This window comes from Myodes glareolus, chromosome X, assembly GCF_982192425.1.
Source record: "Myodes glareolus chromosome X, mMyoGla1.1, whole genome shotgun sequence".
NCBI classification, from domain to species: domain Eukaryota; kingdom Metazoa; phylum Chordata; class Mammalia; order Rodentia; family Cricetidae; genus Myodes; species Myodes glareolus.
Window position 1 is genome coordinate 102,366,561 of NC_142053.1, and position 17,507 is coordinate 102,384,067.

Below are 17,507 nucleotides of genomic sequence, written 5' to 3' on the forward strand. Positions count from 1 at the left end.
TCCTATTAATCTTGTGCTAACGTAAGGCTCATTTATGTCATCTACATATTGTTCATCGTGATTTTCTGCTTCTTCCATGTCTGTGTGTCTGGATTTCAGCTGATCAGATCCCAATTGGCTGGTTCCCAAGAGGTTGGCACCCTGACTAGCTAACTGACTCCCCTTTTATCTTTTGACCTTTGAGCACTGCCTATCCCTCTTCTGCCTAGCTATTGGCCATTCTGCTTTGTAGTAAATCAGTCAGGTGCCTAAGATAGGCAAGATAAAAAACAACTCACCTTTATATAGTTAAACAAAAGCAACAACTGTTTACATAGTTAAACAATTATTATGCAACAAAAACAAATTAAACACATCTTTACATAGTTAAGCAAATATTCTGTTCCTCAACACTTAGAATGCAGTAAGGGATAATGCTGGTCTAGCGCCTTACAGTAGAAAATTATGTTTTTGAATCCATGACCTCCCTATCCTCAGGAAGCTGTGTAGGTTTCACATACTAATCCTTATTTCCCTCCTGTTGAGTGAGTATTATTATAGTAATTATTATTATAGTTATTATTATTATTACCCACATTCTAAGTGGATTTAATTTAGTGAGTCTAACTGAATTACATTTTCCACAGGATAGAGAGCATTTTTCATATATTTGTTGAGAAGTGTGAATTCAGATGATTTCCCTTTTAAAGCCAGATTTCATGTTCTATGATGTTTTTGTAAATCTTGTTGTTATTAAAGGATTCTAGATCTTAACTCTATATGAATAGTTGGAAACATTATCCCATTTGTTAGATCTGTGTCTTGCTCCTATGCTTTCCTCATGTGCAGAAACATTTCACTTTGATAAATTCCCATTAATTTTTGTTTATATTATCTATGATTTTAAGGTACTATCCTCTCAAACATTATTGTAATAGCATTATTGTGAAGTATAATGCTAAAATTTCATCTAGTGATTTCAGATATTTGGAATTAAATTTACACATCTGTTCATATCATTAGCAGAAGCCTTCTACCTCACCAGAGGCAAGTCCAACATCTTGAACCCTAAGTAATCTACCACCCCACCCCAACTCTGCCCTTTCTGAAGCTTATCCAGAATAACCCCAGCAGCCTTCCCTGTATTTGTAACCATAACCTGGTCCACACCTCTGGTTGAAGCCTTCTCCTGCACCAGAGGCCTGGCCAGCATCCTGAACCTGAGGTAAGACTGTCCCCTCAACCATGCTTGTCCATCAAAACCCCAACCATCCCTCCTCTCCCATCACTATATTCTGGTCCACACTTCAGACAGAAGTATCCTACCCAATCAGAGGCCAGGCTAGAGCACTGAAACCAAAGTAATACTCCATTCCACCATGCCTGCATTAGTTCATGAACCCAAGGAAGGTCAAGCCTGTAAAACTATAAGAAGCTAACAAAACATTAAATAGAATGGACCAAAAGTAAAGTTCCCTCATTAAATAATAATAAAATCTAAACGTAAAAAACAAAGAAAGATTATTATAAGTTACAGGAGAAAAATAATAAGAATCATATATAGTCAGATCTCTTAGACTTATACCTGACTTCTCAGTGGAGTCTCTAAAATCAGAAGTGCCTGGACAGGTCCTATAGAATTGTGATATATTTGCTTGAAATATGTTACATTCTTTTATAGTGAAATATTTGTTTCATGATGCAAAGATGTGTTGCATTTTATGTTGCCTTTGTTTAACTCCATGTTACTTTTTAAAACTATGTTACTTTGACAGTAAAAACACCTACCTGATTGTTCTAATAAAGAACTGAGCAGCTAAGAGATAGGCAGAAGTGAGAAATAAGTGGGGTTGCCAAACAGAGAGAATAAATAGAAGAGAGGAGAAGAGGGAGGAGTGAGAAAAGGAGTAGAGGATGATACTTCAGCCAGTCATCTAGTCACACAGCCAGACATGAAATAAGAGGAAAAGAGAGTTATATAGTATAGAGAAAGTAAAACTCAGAGGCAAAAGGTACACGAGACAATTTAATTTAAGAAAAGTTTGATAGTGCTGCTATGAACATAGTTGAAAAAATGCTTTTGTAGTATGATAGGGCATCTCTTGGGTAAATTCCCAAGAGTGGAATTGCTGGGTCCTGAGGGAGGTTGACTCCCAGTTTCCTGAGAAACTGCCACACTGATTTTCACAGTGGCTGCACAAGTTTGCATTCCCACCAACAATGAATGAGTGTTCCCCTCATTCCACATCCTCTCCAGCATAGGCTATCATTGGTGTTTTTGAGTTTGGCTATTCTGACAGGTGTAAGATGGTATCTCAAAGTTATTTTGATTTGCATTTCCCTGATCACTAAGGAGGTTGAGCATGACCTTAAGTGCCTTTTGGCCATTCGAAGTACATCTGTTGTGAATTCTCTGTTCAGAACAGTACCACATTTTTTAATTGGGTTAATTAGAGTTTTGGTGTATAGTTTCTCGAGTTCTTTGTATATTTTGGAGATCAGAGGCTGGACCAGAGAGAACCTTCATCTGACGATAGATGGAGATAGGGACAGAGCCCCACATTGGAGCACTGGACTGAGCCCCCAATGTCCAAATGAGGAGCAGAAGGAGGAAGAACATGAAAAAGGAAATCAGGACCGCGAGGAGTGCGTTCACCCTCTGATAAAAGGGGACTGATCTAATGAGAGCTCACCAAGACCAGCTGGACTGAGACTGTATGAGCATGTGATCAAACCGGAGTCTCTGAATGTGGCTGGCATGGGGGCTGACTGAGAAGCCATTGACAATGGCACTGGGTCTTGTATTGTATTGATGTTCTGTATATACTTGCTATAAACTGCTTCTCTTATGTATATGTATGTCCCTTGTTTCCCGAAGTTTTCCTGGGCTTATATTATAAAAGTGTGTATGAGTTTTGTCAAATGCCTTTTCTGTGTCTAAAGAGATAATCATGTATTTTTTGTATCTAAGTTCATATAGATGATGAATTACATTTTTTTAAAATTTTCGTATATTGAACTATCCTTTTATCTCTGGGATGGAAGTTATTTGATCATAGTGGCTGATATTTTTGATTTACTCTTGGATTTGATTTGCAATTATTTTATTAAGTGTTTCTGCATCATTTTCATAAGTGATATGGGACTGTAATCCTCTTTTAGTTGAATCTTTATGTGGTTTGAAGATCAGAGTAACTGGCCTCATAAAATAAATTGAGCAAACTGCCTTCTGTTTTTATATGTGAAATAATTTGAGAAGCATTGGCATTAACACTCTTTGAAAATATGGCTTAATTTTCTACTAAAATCATCTGGCCCTAAGTCTTTTTGGGGACTTGGAGATTTTTAAGAACTGCTTCTGTTTCACTAAGGGTATGGGTCTTTTTAAATTGTGATATTAACCTAATTTTGGTAAGTGATATCCATGGAGAAAAATATCCATTTCTTTAAGATTTTCTAATTTTTTTGAGTACATGTTTTTAAAATATGTGCTTATAAAACTCAATTTTCTTGGTGTCTGTTGTTTTATCCACATTTTCGTTTTTGACTTTATTAATTGGAATATCTTTTCTCTGTCTTTTAATTGTTTTGGATAAGTGTCTGTTTATCCTTTTGATTTTCTCAAAGAACCAACTCTTTGTTTTACTCTTCTGCTGGTGCTTAATTCTTTTTGATCTAGAACTTTCAAGTTTGGGATGATTTGCTAGTATAAGTCTCTCCATTTTTTCTTGTTGACACTTAGTGGTATGAACCATATGTTTGCAATACCTTTCATTGTTTCCCATCAGTTTTTGCATATTGTGTGTTTATTTTAATTAAATTCTAAAAAGTCATCATTTCCTTAGTATATCTCTTGACATCTTTTTTTATTAAATAGAGTTTATTTTCAGTTTCCATGAGTTTGTAAGTTTTCTGTTCTTTCTTTTGTTGATTTCTAGCTTTAACCTGTTCAAGTCCAATACTTTACAAAGGGGTAATTCAGTTTAATTTAATCTGTTGAGATTTTCTTTGTGGGCAAATATGTGAAGAATTTTGGATAAGGTTCCATTATATGCAGAGTAAAAGTCATATTCTTTTATACTTGGGTAAAATACTTTGCGTTATCTGTTAGGTCCATTTAGTTTACAAAATCAGCTAGCTCCAGTATTTCTGTGTTTAGTTTTTTTATAAATGACTGTCCATTGTTGAGAATGTGGTATTGAGATCTGCCAATATCAGTGTGTGAGGGACAGTATGTGATTTAAGCTGTGATATTGTTTCTTATACAAGCTTGGGTAGCTTTTGTGAGGTAGGGCATAGAAGTTAAGAATTGAAATAAATCTCATCTTTGTGGATTTGTCCTTTGATGTGTTTGTAGTGTCCTATGCTATCCCTTTTGATAAGTTTTGGTTTTAAGTCTATTTTTTAGATATCAAAATGGCTACATAAACTTGCTTCCATTTGCTTGAAGTATCTTTTGCTAACTATCTACCCTGAAGTTATGTACATATGTGGTGATGAGGTGTGTTGTTTAGATGCAGGAGAAGGATGGATCTTGTTTTTTGATCTATTATGTTAGTCTATGTTTTTTTATTGGAGAATTCAGGCACTTGATATTGAGAGACAGCAAGGATCAATGATTTATTCCTGCTATTTTTCTGTTTTGGTTTTTGGTTGTTGATGTGGGATTCCCCTCTGTATGCTATGAATATATTTTATTTCCATTGGCCGTTAAAGAAGCTGTTTTGCCCAATGGCTTAGTAGAGTAAAGCCATGTGGGAAATCTAAACAGAGATATATAGAAAAAATAGGTAGAATTGAGAGATGCCATGTAGTTGCCAAAATAGGGAGAAAGATGCAAGCCACCAGCCAGAATCTTACAAGTAGGTCACAGCCTCATGACAATACACAGATAAATAGAAATAGGTTAATTTAAGATGTAAGTTAGCTAGAAATATTCTTAAGCTATTAGTCCAACAATGTTGTAATTAATATAGTTTCTGTGTTATTTGGGTCTGGGCATCTGGGAAACGAATGAGCAGCTTCTGTGTACAGTTCATGCTTTTGGCAGTGATTTCTAAATGTGAGTGTGTGTGTGTGTGTGTGTGTGGATTTTAATGAGTGTATTTAATCTCTATAGGTTGGAGTTTTCTTCTAGTACCTTCTGTAGGGTTGGATTCATAGATAGATATTGCTTAAATTTGGTTTATATCATGGAATATCTTATTTTCTCTATCTATGGAAATGAGATGCTTTGAGTATAGTTGGTTGGGTTGGCATCTGTGGTCTTTTAAAGTCTGGAACATATTTGTTCAGGACCTTCTGGCTCTTAGAGTCTCCTTTAGAAGACAGATTTAAATGGCCTGCCTTATATATGACTTGGTCTTTTTCTCTTGTAGATTTGAATATTGTTCTTTGTTCTGTATGTTTAGTGTTTTGATTATTATATGTCAACTGGACTTTCTTTATGTTTCAATATATTTGGTAATCTGAATGTTACGTGTACATTTATTGACAAATATTTTTAGGTTACAAAAGTTTTCTTCCATGATTTTATTAAAAAAATTGTTTCTGGGCCTTTGAGCTGGATTTTTCTTAATCTATTCTATACTAGTAATCTATTATAAATAGGTTTTCTTTTCATATTTTCTTTAATATTGACATTTGTGGTAAGATTGTTTTACATTTAAATTTTTCTTTGACTGATGTTTCTACTTCTTCTATTTGTCTTCATTTCCTGAGATTCTCTATTTCATATCTACTATTCTCTTGGTAAATCTTGACTATATAGTTTCTATTCAACTTCATAATTTTTTTTTTATTTTCAGAATTCCCCCAGTCTGTGTTTTCATTACTACTTCTACTTTCATTGTGTCTCTTGAACAGTTTTATTCATTTCCTTCAACTCTTTTGCTTTTTGGCTTTCTTTAAGTTAGTTATCCATTTCCTCCAATTGTTTGTGTTTTCCTGGATGTCTTCAAGAAATTTGTTCATTTCCTCTTTAAGGACCTCTCTTATCAACATACAGCTGGTTTTAATGTCTTCTTCTCCTGCTTCCGTTCTGATGGAAAATTTAGGGACTACTGTTGGGGTAGCTGGACTCGAGTGGAAACATCTTGGCCTGCTTGTTATTGAGTTTGCTCTTATTTTGGTGTTTAGGCGTCTGAGTTTGTGATGATTTTAGGTCTAGGTACTGAATTCTGAGTTTGTCTTTGTTGGGTGGGTATTTTTTCCTGTCGTTTCTGTTTCATTCCTTGGTTATTTGAAAGACTGTGGACCCCTTGTTACCTGGTTTTATGATCTTCTCAGCTGGTGTGTTTGCCATCATTACTGGCTGGTATTTTATACTGGGATTCTGAGATGTGTAGGGGAATGAAACTTGGAGGAGAAGGTCTTTGTAATCCTTAGGGTAAGGAGAGGAAAGGAAAAGGAGATCACAGTGGATTTTCTTTTACAGAGCTATGCGTGAGAATTATGGGATTGGATCACAGAAGCAATAATAGAGCTGTGGGTCCACCATCAACATACTTATTGCCCTGGAAGAAGTGTCTCTTGGTTAGCAAGGGTGCCTGATAGGGTTATAAACTGGGACGAAGTAAAGTATGTGGAGTGGAAGATTAGAAGGGAAGGATCTGTGGGATCCACAGATGGGAGTAGGGGGTTGCAGAGACGGCTGCCACCTGTTTTCTGCCACAGAGCTGGGGATATGCCTGGTGGATTGAATCTATGGAAATGGAGAGAGAAAAGATTTGGCCATAGCCCATCTGATTTTCCGGCAGGTATCTTTGTTGCTGCTGTATGTTGTTTGTTTTAAAATATGTTTATTTTGTCTCAAAATCCAATTCCTCTTATAGAGCATTAGATTTGAAAGAGATATGGAAGTCACCCAGTACAATCCAATCATGAATGTGTTCTCCTTAGGCAACATCATCAAATGATTTTATAGGTTTTGCTTAACCCTGATAGTACACACCAGTGCAAATAGCTCTTACCATTAGAAAGTTCAACCTTACACAGAAATAAAATGTACATTCCTACAATTGTTATCTACAATTATGAAAGTCAAACATACGTATGAACTGAATAGCATAACTATTTATTATTTTTTATTTATTGTTATCTCATACCACACACCCCAAACATATTCTTCCCTTCACCACTTCCTCTCCATTTTCCACACCACTTCCTCTCCAGTTCCCACCCCACCTCACCACTCCCCGAGATCCACTGCTGTTTGCTTTCCTTTAAGGAAGGAGAAGGCCTTCCAGGAATATAAAATGAACATAGCATGTTAAGATGCAATAAGACTACAAACAAATCCTTATATCAAGACTGGACAAGGCAACACACTGAGAAAAAAATGTCCCCAAAACAGACAGGACTCTGAGATAGTCCTAATACCATTTTTATGACCACAAAAACTTCAAGATAAACAACCACTACATATTTTTAAGGAACCTAGCACAGACCCATGCAGGGTTCATGATTGCACGTCACTCTCTATGTGTCCCAATGAGCTCTGCTTAGTTGAATTGGTAGGCCATGGTCTTCTCCTAATGTCCTCGACCCCTCTGGATCCTACAGGTTTTCTTCTCCTCTTCTCTGGAGTTCCCCAAATTCTGCAAAATGCTTGACTGTTTGTCTCTACACCTGATCTCATCACCTGCAAAGGAAGCTCTCTGACAGTGATTGGTCTAGGCACTGCTCTACGAGTATAGAAGAATATCACTAGGAATCATTTCATTGAGTTTCTTTCAGTCATGATTTGCATATTCCCTAGATCTCTGGACTAACCAGGTTCCAGATCTTGGTCATCGAGGCAATGTTTAGAATGGGTTTCCTCTCATAGTGTGATCCTGAAGTTATATCAGTCATTGGTTGGTCACTCCTATAAGCTCTGAGACACCATCACCCCAGCACATCTTTCAGGCATGAAAGATTGTAGGCAGGGTTATTCCTTCTTAGCAAATCCCTCTCCAATTTTTATGTCTTCATTTTGTATGAGACCAACTGAGTTTATAATAGTGTTGCCTGAATATGGAAAAAACTTCTTAAGCTAGGTTAAATTTCAGGAGATACTTCAGAGAATAAAGTGTCATTCCTTCCCTCAGAAGCTATTAACTACCAATATACTCTTAGGGTGGAACAGGATTTCATGGTCCATTCTCAAATTCATTATAAAATATTGACTAGCCCAATCTTGGATAGGTCTTTTGCATAAAAAATAGCAGCAATGATATAAAATGAAGAGATTATGATCTTATCATACATCCATGTCATAATTTTTGTACTTATGCATGTCCCTCACTGTCCATCTCCATACTCTTTATTTCCCTCATACTTTTCTCCTAACTTCTCTTAAGTAGTTGCTTTTCCTTTCTCATGTCACATAATTCCATTACTGTTTTTTATCTCCTTCCTTCATCTCATAAGATCTCTCTATGCTTTCTCATGTCTCCATTTGTGCTTCAATGAACCCCACCAACATAATTTTAAATATAAAAGAAACCACATAGTGTTTTCCTTCATTTTGAGTCTAAATTACTTTTCTATATATAGTGATTTATACTTTGTATTTATATTTCCAATATGTGTCATGGTTCTTTTTTTATTATTGTAACTTAAAATTTCACCGTGCATATGTTTCTCATTTTCTCTATCTAGCCACCAGTGCCTAAATATCCAAAGGGCTTTTATTTCTTAATTACTGTGAGTAGTGTGTAGCAACAATCACTAATCTGAAAGCATCATTGGAGTTTTAATTATAGTCATTGAAGTATACATCCAGGAATAATAACTATTTATTAATAATGTATCCAGATTTCTATCTTCAGTTTTGAAAAATTTCATCCAAGGTTTCTTCACTCACCAATATTATCAATAGTAATGATCAAAATTTCTCATTTCATAATATCCATGCCAACATTTTGTTTTTGTTTTGTTTTTTCTTGATGAAATCTATTCTGACAGGAAAAAATATAGTCTTATAACAGAAGCAAATCTAGCAGAAATTTGTCTGATTTCAGCACCCATCAGCTTGATTAATAGAAAAAAATAAAATCAGTTTTACTGATGTCTGATGTGTTGTCTTACGTGAACATAGCAGTAAGGAATGTACATGAACTGTATAAAGATTAGAAAGGATAGTTTCCAATCTTAACTCCTTGATAATTAAAGAGAACATTTGTAATCCAAATGATTTTGGACCACAAGTGGATCAATAGAATAGAAAAAGAGAGATCTTCAGACTGGTGAAAATGGACTAGTCACATTTTGTGAGAACAGCCCACAGTTTCTTGTCTTATTCTAGTGAAAAATATAACATTTTAAATTTGGTGTTGTCTGTGAACTCAGCATACAATTTCACCACATTTCGAGACATATTGGAAAAGATATAAGGTGTACATTTGTTAAATAAAGGCACCAGATAACAACAGCAAAAACTGAATGGCAGTATGAATTTTGTATGTGTTTTAAGTCATTCTTCACAATCCTGTTTTTAGCCAAATGGTTGACCACAGTTTAAGTCAATGTGTTGTATAGTTTCCAGTAGTCAAGACTTTCATTAGCTTTCAGTTTACTAATTAGTCGTTAATCCTTAACTTGCAAACTGTTGATGTTTGAGTCAACATTATTTTACTATGCTAAATTTTACTGAAAAAATGTTAGGAAGTATATATTCTGGTGTTAGAAAATAGCTGTTAACTTTTTGTACCCAAAATATGCATATTAATTTTAAAAAGATATAAATTAAAAAAATAAATTAAAAAATAATTGCATTGTGAAATTGGTAATATAAACATGTCACTAATTTAATTCAGAGCAGACAGATGCAGAAAGTTATAAGTCAGAAGGCAACTGATACCAATTTCAAAATGGTAGCTATAATTGAATTTTCATTAATGGATACTTCCAACAACTTGTGTCTGTACTATCTCTAGGTATCAGTTTGATTAATCCCCTTATCATCCAACCTACAGGACTTGGGTTTTCATTTTACTCATAGATATATGTAAATTGTGCTTAGGTGTTATGGGTAGACCCAGAAGAGTTCAGGATAAATTTTTATTAAAATGTAAGTTGTGGTTGCCTATTAATAGGTATTAATTAAAAATTTTAAAAAAGATTAAGGAAGTGAGAATTATATACATAAGACAACCATGTAATTTGTCCAATCTTGAGAAATTTTTTGAACAAATTGGGGGTAAAGCTTATTAGAAAAAAAGGCATTTATGAATACTATTCCATTTGAACAAGAATATTTGTCTTTATATGTAGTGTTATCATAAAATGGAAATTATAAGCTATTTCATAAAACTTTGAAGGAAAATGGAAATAAAATAGCCAGTAAGAAATATAAATTACTGAAATGTGTTGAGGAATTTACATGGTTGGAGTGGAGAATATGTGTGTATGTGATCAAGATATACACACATAAATGAAACTTTTAAAGAAGAAATACAAATATTACTTTAAAAAGATTTTTTTAAAAAAACTATGTTTGAATTTCCTGTAAGATCATAATGTAGTTTTCATGATATTAAATATTTACATGGTACTAAGGCTTGAATTCTATTTCATATATCAATGAGTCTGTTCTTATGGCAGTTTCATGCTTATTGCACACTAGAGTTCTATAAAATAACTTGGAATTAGAAATGGTGATACTTCCAGCAGGTTCTTGTGTTTGTTTGCTTGCTTTTCATATTAAGAATTGATTTTCTCTACTTGGTCTTTTGTATTTCTATATTAAATAGACCCAAACATGATTATATATATAAATTTAGTTACTTAATATTTAACAAGCATACCAAAATCATTATCAGAGAGAAAATAAAGTGTCTTAATCAAATAGTGATGGGAAAATTGGATGTACTCCTGTAGATGATTGTACGTAAAGCCATACCTATAATCCTAAAGAAAATCCAACTCCAAATCAATCAAAACCCTAATCTTGAAACATTGAATCTGCTAGAAGAAACCATAGGTACACTGAATGATAAGGATATAAGAAAAGACTTTACAACTTGGATTTAATTTACTCAAGAATTAAGGCCAATATTTGACAAATGAGACTTCATAAAACAGAAAAGCTTATATGCAGCCAAATAAACAAACATGTGAAGAGGAATCTGACTGACTGACAGAGAATCTTTGCCAGGTATCCATCTGACTGAGGGTCAATATCCCAAATATATCAAGAAGAAAAATGACCAAACATAAAAAGTAGACCTAGAATCTAAGCAAATAGTTCTCAAAAGACAAAAATAATGGCTAGGAAATAGCTTTAATTTTTTTTTCATTGTGTCTAGCCATTTGGGAAGTGCAAGTCAAAACAACTTTGAGATTTTACCTTATAGCAATCAGAATGACAAAGATGAACAAAATAGTCAATAGCAAATACTGAAGGTGTTATGAAGAAATAAGAATCCTAATTCTTTCTTGGTTGGGTTGCAAATTGTTGCAGCCACTTGAGAAATTAATATAGATATTTCTCGTAATGATAAAAAATATTTAACCCTGAAATATTACTCCTTGAAATATACCTAAAAGACTCCTACTCTACAGTTTCTCACGCAGCCCTCTTCATTGTTGTTCTATCTATTCACAATAGCTAAGAAATTGAGTCAATCTAAAAGTTCTACAACCAATGAGTGTAAAATGAAAATGAGGTAAGTAAATACCACAGAATATTTTTTAACTGTAAAGTAAAATGGAATAATGAAATTTGAATGTAAGTACGTGGTTCTAGAAAAGATCATACTGAGTGAAGAAACTCAAACCTGGAAACACAAACATTAACCATTCTCTTTCATCTGAGGTTCCTACCTCCAAGTCTACTGATGTGCGTACATATTGTGAAATAGTAGCAGACACTAGGAAAGCTAAACGGAACCATTGTTGGGGTTGAAGGGAACAATAGACAGGAATATACCAAGGTTCAAGAGATCAGATGGGTGAATTGGGAAACTGGGGAGGTACAATTTGGAAGAGATAAATAAAGTAGATAGAAAGGTAAAATAATAATTGGAACATCAGAAATCATTATACAGAATCATACTACTGAGTATCTTCCTAAAGCTTCTTATACTACATATTAGACAGTATATGAATTAATATATATATATATATATATATAGTGTAATTTTTTTTCTAATTTTGGTTGACTCACCCTCTCAGAATCTAAACTCATCAATCAAAATCCAAAGTACTATGCAAGAACTATGCAAGAGAACTCCCTTTTCTGAGTTGTTCAGGAACAGTCCAAGAATCTCCCAAAACAATATAAACTATTTATTCTACTTGGTTGTTCCCCATTGTTGGAAGGCAAGTTCCTATTTATGAAGACATCATTGTTTAGAGGCCTTTGAGCTGAAAGGAACATGAAATCTACCTCTCTAAAGATTAGCTTTCACAGTACCAGAGTGATTTTCAATATATATATATATATATATATAGAGAGAGAGAGAGAGAGAGAGAGAGAGATATCAAAAAACTAAACATCAAAGAGCTGAGTCATCTAATTAAAAAATGAGGTAAAGATATAAATAGAATTATCCACAAAGAAATTTCAAATGGTCAGGGAGTACTTAAAGAAATGTTAACATGCTTAGCAATTGTGGAAATGCAAAAGCAAAGGATGCTAATATTCCATCTTATACCTCTCAGAATGGCTAAGATCAAAAACAAAACTGACAGCTCATGCCAGTGAAATGTGAAACAAGGGTAACACTCCTCCATTACTGGTGTAAATACAAACTTGTACATCCACTGCCATAAATATGACAGTTTTTCAGATAATTGGCAGTTGACTTACCTGAAGACCCAACTATACCATTCCTGGGCATGGACCCAGAGGATTCTGTACCATACCACAAGGACACTTGCTCAGCTATCTTCACAGCAGTTTTATTTGTAATAGCCAGAAACCAGAAACAAACTAGATGCCTATAAACTGAAGAATGGATTTAAACATGTGTATACTTAAAAAATGGGATACTATTCAGTTATTAACAGAAATAGCATCAGGAAATTCATTAGCAAATGAATAGCACTAGAAAAGATAATCTTTTGTGAGGTAAACCAGTCCCAGAAGGACAAACATGATATGTACTCACTTATAGGTGGATATTAGCTCTAAACTATAGGACAACCATGCTACAACCAACAAACCCAAAGAACTAAGTAAAAAAGAGAGCTTAAGGGTTTCTCACTGTGAAAGGTGTTGTCATCTCCATTACATCTAGGGTCCCACAGCTATCAGCATTCAGGCAAAATGCTTAGTCACCATAGGGACTTACCACTATGTAAGTCCCTATGCACGTGCACTGAACTATCTTTAAAGGGCCTATCTTCTATTTTGCCAAATTTCTTTCAGACAGGCCTCTTTCCTTTCTCTTTATTAATAAGACCTCTTAAAGTGGGTTTTACTGTATATCGTGTGGTCCATTCTTGTGTACAACAATATCAAAGGTGACATAAAATAGAAATCACAGGTGAATGTGGGGAGTCTGGATTAGAGTATGGGCATGGCAAGAGGAGAGATCATATGAGAGAAGGATGGAGGGAGAGAGTACTGGAAAAGACAACTGGAAACAAGGGCATCTCTGGGATGAACTAAAAACTGAATACATTGGAAACTCCCAGGAATTTTTGAGGGAGATTCCAGATAAAACTCGTAGCATTGAGGAACATGAAGCCTGAACTGTCCATCTCCTACAACCAACCAAAACTTTCATTGGAGGAATTCATACCTCAAATCAGCTATATAAACGCTCACATACAATTTGCCTTGTTTACACGATATATTGAGATAAAGGTGGCACAGAAATTATGGGAGTGACCAACCAGTGACTAAATCAGAATGAGACCCATGCCATGAGAGAGAGAACTCACCTTTGATTATCAGACACAGAGGCAGGATGTCCTAGAGACCTAGAATACAATCAATCAAGGCTGGCAAACAAAGAAGTCAATGAAATGATTTTTAATGTTATTTGTTATACTCAAAGATTGTTGCCCAATTCGTTTGTCATCATAGAAGCTTCTGATGGAAACATATATAGAGACCCATAACCAAATGTTAGGCAGAGCTCAGGGAAAAGGGGGGAGAGGGGATTATGGGAGGCAAAAGGATCAAGATCACCACAAGAAAATCAACAGCATCACTTAACCTGTGATCATAGAAGCTCACACAATTAGAACCTCCAACAGGAGAGTTTGCATGGAATTTACCTGGGTCCTCTGCAAATATGTTACAGTTGTGTAGCTTGGTCTTCTTGTGTGACTCCTTAACAGTGGGAGCAAGGGCTGTCTCTGGCTCTGTGAATTGCTTTTGGAGACATTTTTTTTCCTACTGTGTTATTTTGTCCAGGTTTATTAAGAGAGGATGTACTAATTGCTTATTGATATTACCTTTCTTTATGATATACATGAGAGGTCTACAATTTTTGAAAGAGTGATTGTGGGGCCAAGAGGGGTGATAAGAGTGATAAGAACTGGAATGAGTGGACGGAGAGAGAGACATGTAATCAGGCTGGGAAAAAAATAATTAATTATTTAATTCATTAATAGCACAAAAAACTTCAGTGTAAGGTGTGATTCTACCTTATGAAGTAGGCCTTAAATATAATTTTAAAAGGGCTTAGTTATTGTCATAACATTTGTGCCACTATTGAAAACAGTATATTTTCTAGAAAGGTAATTACTGTAGGTCACAGGGTTCACATCTGGCTGAGATTAATGATTCTTGCTTTTACTTGGTTGTTTATATAATACTTTCCATCACTTTGATAGAAATTTCTATTCAGACACAAGTTCAATTTCCCCATGTTTGATGAATTAAGTAAATGGTCTCTCCAGCAATAGACCATACGTCACCTGTTTTATAGGGTGACACATAACCTTCTCAATAGTCTGTAATGTTTAAGGTATACAGATATATGAGACTCATTTAATCAATGATAAATATTTATCCTATTCCTGTTTCTTAGCATTTTACTTGAAAATATATGATGTTTAATTGGGGCATTGTCTCCTCGATTACATAGTAGCTCCATTTAAAATCCTTTTACATATTTTTGGAAGCTTCTACCATATGGCTTCCATATGGCTTTTCAAAATACCTTTAGTGTTAGTCATCATTCCAGTATTCACACAAAAGCATGGTAAAGAATGGAGCATAGATTTCCAAAGTATGTTATTATGATTTCCTGAATTTCTTCAGTGTCTGCTATAAGATGCTCTATTTCTTCCCTCATTTTATTGATTTGGATACACTGTCTATTTTTGTTACTTTGATTCAATTTTTGCCAATCATGTTACTCTTTTAAAAGTATTCATTTTTTGTTCCCACTGATTTTCAAATTGTTTTAATTTTATTAATTTCACTCTTGATTTTGATTATCTGCATGTTCTACATTTTTCTGATTCATTTTATTTTTCTACAAATAGTTACTGAATTCTTACTATTAGGATGGAGTTAGGTAATCTCAGTGGTAGATTTAGTATGATACATCTTAGTAAAAATGATGCTCTATATGATCAAGGCAAATAGTAAGCTGTAATGCTTTTTGAGAAAGCTTATACTTGAAGTAAGATAGAGCAACAGAGAATATTTTAACAGTACAAATGAAGGGAAAGGAGTGTCTCAGTCAAGGACCTAAGTGTCTTGTGATGAATCTCTAAACCTCCAATGAAGGACAATAGCATCTTTTCTCATATACTCAGAAATATTGTTCCAACCCATGATTGCAGGCAAAACATATGCCTTAAACTCACTGTAACATATGCAAAATAAATATTCTTTTGATCTTTTAAAGCATGTTTAACCTGATCATCCTCTCAACATGTACAAATAATAAATTTTTAAGCTATTTTATAATTTCATTTAATGATGAAAATTCTATCAACTAAAATAAATATATAAAAAATTGTAGTCATTAAACACTTTAAGCAATATCCTGTCAAAAGTTATCCAAGAAATAGATATTTAGAATTGTTATATGGGACTCTCTTGAAAATCTTATCACCAATCTTGTTTGGGGGACATAACTCAATGGTTTCTTAAGTCTCTCTTCCTATTATTCTGAACATCTACTTTTATATATTGAAACTTTTTTGTAAAGAAAATCCAAATTTATATTGATTTACACTGAAATCTTTTTCTGCTATATAAGAATTCCTGCTTTACCTGAGTAGAGGTCTCTAAAAAGTACTATAAAAGTAAAAAAGATCTATAGATGGAAGTGTTGTCTATATTTATCACTATTTTGGACATGTTGAATACAGCACTGACTTTAAGAATATATCTAAATAAATTGCTCCAGGTAAAACAAAGTTAAGTATAAACAAGAACAAAAATTTTAACAATACATGAGATAATCAGACTTTTAATGGTTGAAGAATGACAAATATCTCCAAGTTTTAAGAATGAAAAGATGAAAGTCAAAGTACCCACTAATTAGTAACATAATCTATCTGAATTCTAAAACTTCAGAAAACAAAGTGGAATTCAAAAATACTAAATAGTATTTAAAAGAATAAAATAAGTTAGCTATAAGTTGGGATTAGTTATGTTTTGAATATCCTTTTGGGCTGCAATGTCTCATTACTAGTAACAAAAGCTAGAAGGCAATTATATCAGTCAGGAGTATTTAAAGAAAAAAAACCAGACAGAATGAATAAATTAATATTCATTTATTTATTTTATTTTCATATTTATTTATTCATTTATTTATTCACTATATTGGCATAGATGATGTGGTCTGTGTAGCCCAACAATAGTTTTCTGATGCTGAAGAGCCAAAACCTAGTAGAAGTTCATCACATTACTGGATGTCTATACCATCTCAATTGGGCAATAGAGTCACAGAGAATTAATAGCAGACTGCTGGTCATCAGTCTACCCTAAAAATTCTGGAGAAGTTCATTCTAATACTAATGAAGAAATTCTGTAGCAACAGAACTGATTAACTTGCCAACAAAAGTGAAGTCTAACAAGTAAAGGGAAAACTTCCTTCTTCAGTATTCTTTAATCTGGTTTGCCATCAGAAAATATGACCCAGATATACTGCTCCAAATAAATGGATCAAGAAAACTCCCTTAAAGGAGTATCCAGCAATCTATTCATTCATTCATTCATTCATTCATTCATTCATTTTTGTTTTTCAAGACATGGTTTCTTTGTAGCTTTGGAGCCTGTACTAGAGTCTGCAAATTTACAAAGATCTGCCTGATTCTGTCTTCTGATTACTGAGATTAAAGGTGTCTGCCACCACTGCCTGGCAACAGTTTAGTTTTTAGTTGAAACAAGATGCAGTTAAGTTGAAAACACATTGAATCATTACAAGTATGATCAAATACTTTCAGATTAGGGTAAAATGATCTGCATCCAACTTAACAAAATAATGCACTTTTTTCACAGGATAACATTTTATAAAACTCAAATATGACTTAACTGTAAGAAATAAAACTAAATATGTTTTTTCAAAACCTTCAAATATAGAAAGACAAACAGTGTAAGAACTTAGATGAAAGAAGCTATTAAT